The sequence below is a fragment of the Salvelinus namaycush genome, chromosome 16 (genome assembly GCF_016432855.1).
Source record: "Salvelinus namaycush isolate Seneca chromosome 16, SaNama_1.0, whole genome shotgun sequence".
In the NCBI taxonomy this organism is placed as follows: Eukaryota; Metazoa; Chordata; class Actinopteri; order Salmoniformes; family Salmonidae; genus Salvelinus; species Salvelinus namaycush.
In genome coordinates, this window is record NC_052322.1 from 18,210,482 (window position 1) to 18,222,036 (window position 11,555).

At 45.0% G+C, this 11,555-nt stretch overlaps 1 protein-coding gene across 4 annotated transcripts in view; it reads right to left on the reverse strand.

Moving 5' to 3' along the window:
- Positions 1-11,555, reverse strand: part of LOC120060669 (plexin-A2-like) — a 265,104-nt gene that overhangs the window by 122,515 nt on the left and 131,034 nt on the right. The gene's annotated exons all lie outside the window — the stretch shown is intronic.

The following is an 11,555-nucleotide window of genomic DNA, read 5'->3' on the forward strand; positions in this document are numbered from 1 at the left end:
TATGGTGATGTAGTGGTGGTGATGTAGTATATAGCCTGTGTCTCTTCTGAACTATGGTGATGTAGTGGTGGTGATGTAGTGGTGGTGATGTAGTATATAGCCTGTGTCTCTTCTGAACTATGGTGATGTAGTGGTGGTGATGTAGTGGTGGTGATGTAGTATATAGCCTGTGTCTCTTCTGAACTATGGTGATGTAGTGGTGGTGATGTAGTGGTGGTGATTTAGTGGTGGTGATGTAGTATATAGCCTGTGTCTCTTCTGAACTATGGTGATGTAGTATATAGCCTGTGTCTCTTCTGAACTATGGTGATGTAGTATATAGCCTGTGTCTCTTCTGAACTATGGTGATGTAGTATATAGCCTGTGTCTCTTCTGAACTATGGTGATGTAGTGGTGGTGATGTAGTGGTGGTGATGTAGTATATAGCCTGTGTCTCTTCTGAACTATGGTGATGTAGTGGTGGTGATGTAGTATATAGCCTGTGTCTCTTCTGAACTATGGTGATGTAGTGGTGGTGATGTAGTGTATAGCCTGTGTCTCTTCTGAACTATGGTGATGTAGTGGTGGTGATGTAGTATATAGCCTGTGTCTCTTCTGAACTATGGTGATGTAGTGGTGGTGATGTAGTATATAGCCTGTGTCTCTTCTGAACTACGGTGATGTAGTGGTGGTGATGTAGTGTATAGCCTGTGTCTCTTCTGAACTATGGTGATGTAGTGGTGGTGATGTAGTATATAGCCTGTGTCTCTTCTGAACTATGGTGATGTAGTGGTGGTGATGTAGTATATAGCCTGTGTCTCTTCTGAACTATGGTGATGTAGTATATAGCCCGTGTCTCTTCTGAACTACGGTGATGTAGTATATAGCCTGTGTCTCTTCTGAACTATGGTGATGTAGTATATAGCCTGTGTCTCTTCTGAACTATGGTGATGTAGTATATAGCCTGTGTCTCTTCTGAACTATGGTGATGTAGTATATAGCCTGTGTCTCTTCTGAACTATGGTGATGTAGTATATAGCCTGTGTCTCTTCTGAACTATGGTGATGTAGTATATAGCCTGTGTCTCTTCTGAACTATGGTGATGTAGTATATAGCCCGTGTCTCTTCTGAACTATGGTGATGTAGTATATAGCCTGTGTCTCTTCTGAACTATGGTGATGTAGTATATAGCCCGTGTCTCTTCTGAACTATGGTGATGTAGTATATAGCCTGTGTCTCTTCTGAACTATGGTGATGTAGTATATAGCCTGTGTCTCTTCTGAACTATGGTGATGTAGTATATAGCCCGTGTCTCTTCTGAACTACGGTGATGTAGTATATAGCCTGTGTCTCTTCTGAACTATGGTGATGTAGTATATAGCCTGTGTCTCTTCTGAACTATGGTGATGTAGTATATAGCCTGTGTCTCTTCTGAACTACGGTGATGTAGTATATAGCCTGTGTCTCTTCTGAACTATGGTGATGTAGTGGTGGTGATGTGGTGGTGATGTAGTGGTGGTGATGTAGAATATAGCCTGTGTCTCTTCTGAACTATGGTGATGTAGTATATAGCCCGTGTCTCTTCTGAACTATGGTGATGTAGTATATAGCCTGTGTCTCTTCTGAACTATGGTGATGTAGTATATAGCCTGTGTCTCTTCTGAACTATGGTGATGTAGTGGTGGTGATGTAGTGGTGGTGATGTAGTGGTGGTGATGTAGTATATAGCCTGTGTCTCTTCTGAACTATGGTGATGTAGTATATAGCCCGTGTCTCTTCTGAACTACGGTGATGTAGTATATAGCCCGTGTCTCTTCTGAACTATGGTGATGTAGTATATAGCCTGTGTCTCTTCTGAACTATGGTGATGTAGTATATAGCCTGTGTCTCTGCCTCATATTTCTGAACAGCTGAAATAAAAGCCTGCGGCGATTTGAACAAACATGTATTATGAAGGCTTTATACAACCTTCCCTGTCTGTTGTAACGGATATTGCAGCTGCACAAGCAGGACACAGTCCCTGCACATTGCATTGGAGTAAAAAAAATCAATTTTTTGTGTGATCTAGGCTTATCTTCATAGTTGCTGCCATATCGTAGCCGCTAGCCAGAGTTGCTGAAAAAATAACAGTGCTACTTTGACTGCCTCTGCTTCCTGCTTAGCCAATGCTTGCAATGATGATGAAAAAAAGAACATGAAATCACTGATTAGACACGCAGATATCTGCATGATAGATAGCTGCAAATAACTCCTACTTGAGTTTTGCATTGGGGCAAAAAAAAAAACGATCTGCATTTTAACCACACACAGGCCCTAGTAACTGCTATTTCACTTCCCAATGATAATGCAAGTACGGCACGTGTAGGCTACCTAGGTGTTCCACCTCTGGGCAGCCGAACGTTCTAGGTAACCAAGCGTGTATCCGGACCGGTAACCGAATCATCAAATCGAGTGTTATTTGTCACATGCGCCGAATACAACAGGTATTACAGTGAAATGCTTACTTATAAGCCCTTAACCAGTGTGACAATGGGCGAGTTCGTTGTGCATCTATTATTCCTTACGTCATTTGTCAACAACTACGTTACACTGCCTACTATTTGGAATAATAACATTCATAGTTATGCTGCCATATCGTAGCGAGAGTTTCTGGGAAAATAACTGGCCAATGTTTCCAATGACGACGAGAAAAGAACATTCCATCTCTATTTTGACTGCCTGTTCGCATCTTGCTTGTGTTTCATATGTTTGCCTAAATAGCTGCATGTAACTCAGCTGCTAAGAAGAACGTGAAATCTCTAGACTGCCTTTGTATCGCTTATGTTCGCAACAGACAGCAGTTTTTCTACCGATACATCCCTGGATGCTGCCCCCCCCCCCAAAAAAATATGTATCCTGAAAAGCAGCTGCAATTCTCAAAACATGACTCACTCAACTATGAACACACTCCCACAAGGGGTCAAACCCAGCTGACCTCCCTCTCGAAACCTGACCACTTGACTTAAATTGCTCTATTTCCATGCCTGGCCATGTCTTGGTGTGTTTGGTCATGGTATTCATTGGAGCCGTGGCCCAGGTAGGTCAATAGGGGCGTCAGGTAGCCTAGTTGTTAGAGCGTTGGGCCATTAACCGAAAGGTTGCTGGATTGAATCCCCGAGCTGACAAGGTAAAAATCTGTTCCCCGGTAGGCCGTCACTGTAAATAAGAATTTGTTCTTAACTGACTTGTCTAGTTAAATAAAGGTTAAATACAAGTTAGCTGTGATCGATGCTCTCTCCAATCTCTGTAAAGTGCCATGGGAGTTCCACCATGGTATGGTTCCACCACTAAATGTGGCACTTAGCTAGACCTGCTTTACTAATGCATTTTAATTACTGGCTTTGGGAATCAAAACCCCCACTAGAACATCTAAGTGAAGGCATGTGGAGCCTTCACTTTACTAGGCTACTGGCTCCATATAGCCAGTTCAGTATTTACACACACACTCAGTCTGCTGTAACGACAGCCCTGCTCCAGGTGGTGAAAAGCACACATAGTGTCACGTCCCTTCAGTGCGGTCCACAGGTTGAGGATAGCTAGCTCTTCTGCCACATGCCTCTCCCTCTACCTTTCTGAGGCTACCACCACACGACATCTTTCTCTCTGCCTTTCAGTGCTCCGTCTGCCAGCTGGGAGGTCTGTATGTCTGTCTTTTCACCTCAGGCCCAAAGGACAGCTCCAGCTCCACTCACACCTGCAACTCACCCACAGTCCACAAAGACCACATACTGTAGAGGATATTGCCACACAACAGATGGACACACACAGAGAGAATGCTGAGACACAGGGCGAATGCAGAGAAGCTGTTAGCTTTACAGAGTAAGTAAACAACATGAAAGTCACTACCAACATGGATGCACGCATTATCCTCCCAACACTATCTTTCCAACTACAGTATCTTCTATTTCCAAGAATCAAACATAGCAGATCAACGCTCTCTGACAGACAAGGCCAACCTCTCTCTATTCAGCCGTCTCATTCTGTCTCTCTGTTCAGATTGATGGCCGGTGTGAGACTGGGGGCCCACTGGGAGGGAGGGGCAGAGTAACACCCCATTTTGGTGCTTTTAAGAGGCTGTCTTCCCCAAACACAGCCCTGGTATATGGCTTTATCACCCTGGGATGGTTTAGAGGCTGGGGCGGGGTTAGGAGGCAGGGGCTGGGACCCTATAGCTACCCACCTGTCCCCTAGCTCTGTAGTGAGGCCCCCAGCACACAAAGGGAGCCATTGACACGTAAGTCGGGGCGTCAATAGCGGCTGTACTGTGTGAAGGGGTCTCCACACTCACTCCTGTTACATTAACCCCCCATAGACACATACACACACACACACACAGGGGAGCTCAGATGGGCAGGACGTGTGGATGTGGGGGGGGGGGGCTCCAGGACAAACAGGTGGCAGGCTGTAAATGAGTTTCACACAGCACAGGCGGCTGTACACATCAGTAACACCACCGCCCACACAGCACAGCACAGTCTGACCACTAATACACACACAAACACCAGGAGAGAAGAGGAGTGGAGGAGAATGGGGAGAAAGAAGAGGAGAAGAAGGAGGGAGTACATACAGAGACTAGAGGTCGACCGATTATGATTTTTTAACGCCGATACCGATTATTGGAGGACCAAAAAAGCCGATACCGATTAATCGGCCGATTTATTTATTTTTTATTTGTAATAATGACAATTACACCAATACTGAATGAACACTTATTTTAACTTAATATAATACATCAATAAAATCAATTTAGCCTCAAATAAATAATGAAACATGTTCAATTTGGTTTAAATAATGCAAAAACAAAGTGTTGGAGAAGAAAGTAAAAGTGCAATATGTGCCATGTAAAAAAGCTAACGTTTAAGTTCCCTGCTCAGAACATGAGAACATATGAAAGCTGGTGGTTCCTTTTAACATGAGTCTTCAATATTCCCAGGTCAGAAGTTTTAGGTTGTAGTTATTATAGGAATTATAGGACTATTTCTCTCTATAAGATTTGTATTTCATATACCTTTGACTATTGGATGTTCTTATAGGCACTTTAGTATTGCCAGTGTAACAGTATAGCTTCCATCCCTCTCCTCGCCGCTACCTGGGCTCGAACCAGGAATACATCGACAACAGCCACCCTCGAAGCAGCGTTACCCATGCAGAGCAAGGGGAACAACTACTCCAAGTCTCCGAGCGAGTGACGTTTGAAACGCTATTAGCACGCACCCCGCTAACTAGCTAGCCATTTCACATCGGTTACACCATCCTAATCTCGGGAGTTGATAGGCTTGAAGTCATAAATAGCGCAATAGCTGCTGGCAAACGCACGGAAGTGCTGTTTGAATGAATGCTTACGAGCCTGCTGCTGCCTACCATCACTCAGTCAGACTGTTCTATCAAATCATAGACTTAATTATAACATAATAACACAGAAATACGAGCCATAGGTCATTAATATGGTTGAATCCGGAAACTATAATCTCGAAAACAAAACGTTTATTCTTTCAGTGAAATACGGAACCGTTCTGTATTTTATCTAACGGGTGGCATCCATAAGTCTAAATATTCCTGTTACATTGCACAACCTTCAATGTTATGTCATAATTACGCAAAATTCTGGCAAATTAGTTCGCAATGAGCCAGGCGGCCCAAACTGTTGCATATACTCTGACTCTGCGTGCAATGAACGCAAGAGAAGTGACACAATTTCACCTGGTTAATATTGCCTGCTAACCTGGATTTATTTGAGCTAAATACGCAGGTTTAAAAATATGTACTTCTGTGTATTGGTTTTAAGAAAGGCATTGATGTTTATGGTTAGGTACATGTTGGAGCAACGACAGTCCTTTTTCGCGAATGCGCACTGCATCGATTATATGCAACGCAGGACACGCTAGATAAACTAGTAATATCATCAAACATGTGTAGTTATAACTAGTGATTATGATTGATTGATTGATTGTTTTTTATAAGATAAGTTTAATGCTAGCTAGCAACTTACCTTGGCTTCTTACAGCATTCGCGTAACAGGCGGGCTCCTCGTGAAGTGTTGGGCCAGTAACCGAAAGGTTGCAAGATTGAATCCCTGAGCTGACAAGGTAAAAATCTGTCGTTCTGCCCCTGAACAAGGCAGTTAACCCACTGTTCCTAGGCCGTCATTGAAAATAAGAATGTGTTCTTAACTGACTTGCCTAGTTAAATAAAGGTGTAACATTTTATTTTTTTTTTATCGCCGTCCAAAATTACCGATTTCCGATTGTTATGAAAACTTGAAATCGGCCCTAATTAATCGGCCATTCCGATTAATCGGTCGACCTCTAACAGAGACACAATTATATACATGGCTATTGTTCTAGTAAGTCATTCTCTGGTATTACAGTACACTCACAGCTCGAACCGCATCATGTGTGTCGGTGTCATCTATCAAAATAGTTTTCTCCTCACAAAACTCTATACTTTCACTGACTGAGGCAGATCCATTTCTAGGCCATAAAAGGTTCAAATGTGGATTCAGCTGTCCGGCCAGGGGGGAGTGAGGCCCTAATAACAGAATAACATCACCAGACAAGGCGGTGTCAGAGACTATACTAAAAGATACAAAGAGAGAAACAAAGGCCAACACACAAAACAGACATAAATAGAGATATTTAGACAAGAGAGACAGAGAGGGAACATTGATTTGTTGTCCAGTGTGGGTCTGTACAGTGAAGGTGAGAATGACAGGGGGTGCAGGGGTGGAGAGAGGAGGAGGGAGGGGTGGAGAGGGGGATCAGAGCAGAGCAGCTGTTAGCCAGCTCAGCACACGCTGCAGTCACTCAACACAGCAGGACAGACAGCACAATGAGGCCTGTCCTCCCATCCAGCGGAGAGGACAGCAGAGGGACTGTGTGTGTGTGTGTGTGTGTGTGTGTGTGTGTGTGTGTGTGTGTGTGTGTGTGTGTGTGTGTGTGTGTGTGTGTGTGTGTGTGTGTGTGTGTGTGTGTGTGTGTGTTTTAGATTGTTTGTCTGTGTGTGTATGCTCACTCCACCCAGTGGACATCTTTTGAAGAATTACAAAGACAAAGAAAGATAATATACTGTACGGTATTTGATCTAATATTCCTTCAATGTTGTTTTTCTCCTGTTCCCCCACAACAACTCTGTAAAACGAAGCCGGTGGCACATTAAAATAAGCAACGACGGGTAGCGTTATATGATAAATGAATTGTATCATTCTTCTAAGTGAATGGTAATGTGGTCTAAGCTCCATAAGAGGAACCCGGCAAGTGGGCAGGTAATTAGAGAGAGGGGAAGGTTACAGCCCAGACACACACAGGCAGCAACGCAAAACTGTCATTCACACTTATATGACTATGAATGTATTTTGTATGGTTTGTGAATGTTTAATGAGCTCTTTACACAGGGAACCCTTCAAATAAAGCATTATCTTATTTCCTTCACACCTTTAAATGTGAAGGTTTACATCCATGCTGTTGGGGACACCTTAATGTTGTTTCCAATGTGCGCTGGCTACAGGATGTAAGTAAATTGATGGGTTTTTTTTGTTTTAATTTTTAAACGTTTATATACAGTACCAGTCAAACATTTGGAAACACCTACTCATTCAAGGGTTTTTCTTTATTTTTACTGTTTTCTACATTGTAGAAAACTATGAAATAACACATATGGAATCATGTAGTAACCAAAAACGTTTTAAACACTTTAGCCACCCTTTGCCTTGATGACAGCTTTGCACACTCTTGGCATTCTCTCAACCAGCTTCACTTGGAATGCTTTTCCAACAGTCTTGAAGGAGTTCCCACAATAGCTAATCAAATGGCTACCCAGACTATTTGCATTTTCTGATTGACTGACCTTCACGTCTTAAAGTAATGATGGGCTGTTATTTCTCTTTGCTTATTTGAGCTGTTCTTGCCATAATATGGACACATTAAGAAGGAAATAAATTCCACAAATGAACAAGGCACACCTGTTAATTGAAATTCATTCCAGGTGACTACCTCATGAAGCTGGTTGAGAGAATGCCAAGAGTGTTTAAGGCAAAGGCTACTTTTTTGGTTACTACATGATTCCATATGTGTTATTTCATAGTTTTAATGTCTTCACTATTATTCTACAATGTAGAAAATAGTAAAAATAAAGAAAAACCCTGGAATGAGTAGGTGTGTCTAAACATGTGACTGGTACTGTATATGCATATTATAATTTTTTCTTTAAAACAACAATACAATACAGACAATACAAATAGCCACTCCTACTGCGGGTTCCCTGGTCAGAGGGTGCGCTCCCACTGTGGGTTCTCTGGTCAGAGGGTGCGCTCCCACAGTGGGTGCTCTGGTCAGAGGGTGCGCTCACACTGTGGGTTCTCTGGTCAGAGGGTGCGCTCCCACTGTGGGTTCTCTGGTCAGAGGGTGCGCTCCCACTGTGGGTTCTCTGGTCAGAGGGTGCGCTCCGACTGTGGGTTCTCTGGTCAGAGGGTGCGCTCCCACTGTGGGTCCTCTGGTCAGAGGGTGCGCTCCCACAGTGGGTGCTCTGGTCAGAGGGTGCGCTCGCCCCCACCTGCCCGAGTTTCACAGCATTTAACTACCCATAACTACCAGGACCAACACACACACCGCTCACAGGATGAAACTACCCATAACTACCAGGACCAACACACACACCCCTCACAGCATGAAACTACCCATAACTACCAGGACCAACACACACACCCCTCACAGCATGAAACTACCCATAACTACCAGGACCAACACACACACCCCTCACAGCATGAAACTACCCATAACTACCAGGACCAACACACACACCCCTCACAGCATGAAACTACACATAACTACCAGGACCAACACACACACCCCTCACAGCATGAAACTACCCATAACTACCAGGACCAACACACACACCCCTCACAGCATGAAACTACCCATAACTACCAGGACCAACACAAACACCCCTCACAGCATGAAACTACCCATAACTACCAGGACCAACACACACACCCCTCACAGCATGAAACTACCCATAACTACCAGGACCAACACACACACCGCTCACAGCATGAAACTACCCATAACTACCAGGACCAACACACACACCGCTCACAGCATGAAACTACCCATAACTACCAGGACCAACACACACACCCCTCACAGCATGAAACTACCCATAACTACCAGGACCAACACACACACCGCTCACAGCATGAAACTACCCATAACTACCAGGACCAACACACACACCCCTCACAGCATGAAACTACACATAACTACCAGGACCAACACACACACCCCTCACAGCATGAAACTACCCATAACTACCAGGACCAACACACACACCCCTCACAGCATGAAACTACCCATAACTACCAGGACCAACACACACACCCCTCACAGCATGAAACTACCCATAACTACCAGGACCAACACACACACCCCTCACAGCATGAAACTACCCATAACTACCAGGACCAACACACACACCCCTCATAGCATGAAACTACACATAACTACCAGGACCAACACACACACCGCTCACAGCATGAAACTACCCATAACTACCAGGACCAACACACACACCCCTCACAGCATGAAACTACCCATAACTACCAGGACCAACACACACACCCCTCACAGCATGAAGCCAAACCACAAAACATAAATAACGAAAAGCAAAACATTCAATAGTCCCTTCCCCACCCTCACCCCTGATTGGAGGATCTCAACAATCCAATCTCCACCCTCAACCCTGATTGGAGGATCTCAACAATCCAATCTCCACCCTCACCCCTGATTGGAGGACCTCAAACATTTACGCTGCACATTTGTGTATATACTTATTTCAACACTCGTCTTTTCCACCCTTCAGACAGCCACAGATCAACACATCTTTCCCAGTAAGTCATCATTATACCATTTCCTCTCACAATACATCCCTCACTCTCTCCCATGGTGTCTCACTAGGGACTTGAACCTCCCCATCTGCAACAATTCTGACCAAATGTCCCCAAAAATAAACATTTTACCCAAGAGCACAATTATATTTCCTACTGACTGACTGTGGTCCTTCAAATCCCCCAACAATACAGTTCACGGAGTTGGTGAGGGCTGCATTGGGCTGGTTGGTTGGTAGAGAGAAATAGAAAGAGAGAGAGAGTAAGAGAGAGCAAGACAGAGAAAGAGAGAGTAAGAGAGAGCAAGATAGAGAAAGAAATGGCAGGGGAGAGTGAGGGGGAAAGAAATGGCAGGGGAGAGTGAGGGGGAAAGAAATGGTAGGGGAGAGTGAGGGAGAAAGAAATGGCAAGGGAGAGTGAGAGAAAAAGAAATGGCAGGGGAGAGTGAGGGGTAAAGAAATGGCAGGGGAGAGTGAGGGGGAAAGAAATGGCAGGGGAGAGTGAGGGAGAAAGAAATGGCAAGGGAGAGTGAGAGAGAAAGAAATGGCAGGGGAGAGTGAGGGAGAAAGAAATGGCAGGGGAGAGTGAGGGAATAAGAAATGGCAGGGGAGACTGAGGGGGAAAGAAATGGCAGGGGAGAGTGAGAGAGAAAGAAATGGCAGGGGAGAGTGAGGGGGGAAGAAATGGCAGGGGAGAGTGAGAGAGAAAGAAATGGCAGGGGAGAGTGAGGGAGTAAGAAATGGCAGGGGAGAGTGAGGGAATAAGAAATGGCAGGGGAGAGTGAGGGAGTAAGAAATGGCAGGGGAGAGTGAGGGAACAAGAAATGGCAGGGGAGAGTGAGAGAGAAAGAAATGGCAGGAGAGAGTGAGGGAACAAGAAATGGCAGGGGAGAGTGAGGGAGTAAGAAATGGCAGGGGAGAGTGAGGGAGTAAGAAATGGCAGGGGAGAGTGAGGGAGTAAGAAATGGCAGGGGAGAGTGAGGGAGTAAGAAATGGCAGGGGAGAGTGAGAGAGAAAGAAATGGCAGGGGAGAGAGAAAGAAATGGCAGGGGAGAGTGAGGGAGAAAGAAATGGCAGTGGAGAGTGAGGGAGAAAGAAATGGCAGGGGAGAGTGAGGGAGTAAGAAATGACAGGGGAGAGTGAGGGGGAAAGAAATGGCAGGGGAGAGTGAGGGAGTAAGAAATGGCAGGGGAGAGTGAGGGAGAAAGAAATGGCAGGGGAGAGTGAGGGAGAAAGAAATGGCAGGGGAGAGTGAGGGAATAAGAAATGGCAGGGGAGAGTGAGGGAGAAAGAAATGGCAGGGGAGAGTGAGGGAATAAGAAATGGCAGGGGAGAGTGAGGGGGAAAGAAATGGCAGGGGAGAGTGAGGGAGTAAGAAATGGCAGGGGAGAGTGAGGGAGTAAGAAATGGCAGGGGAGAGTGAGCGGAAAAGAAATGGCAGGGGAGAGTGAGGGGGAAGTAAAAGAGAAGTGGCTGAGCACAGAGCTGTCAGAACAGAACGAAGGAGAGAGAGAATGAAAGAGAGATGGAGTTATGAAAAGAGAACACATAGGGACAGATCATCAGCACCGTCAGAGAAAGACTGATGTGTCGGCTCAGAGTAACCGCACACACACACACACACACGCACACGCACACACACACGCACACACACACACACA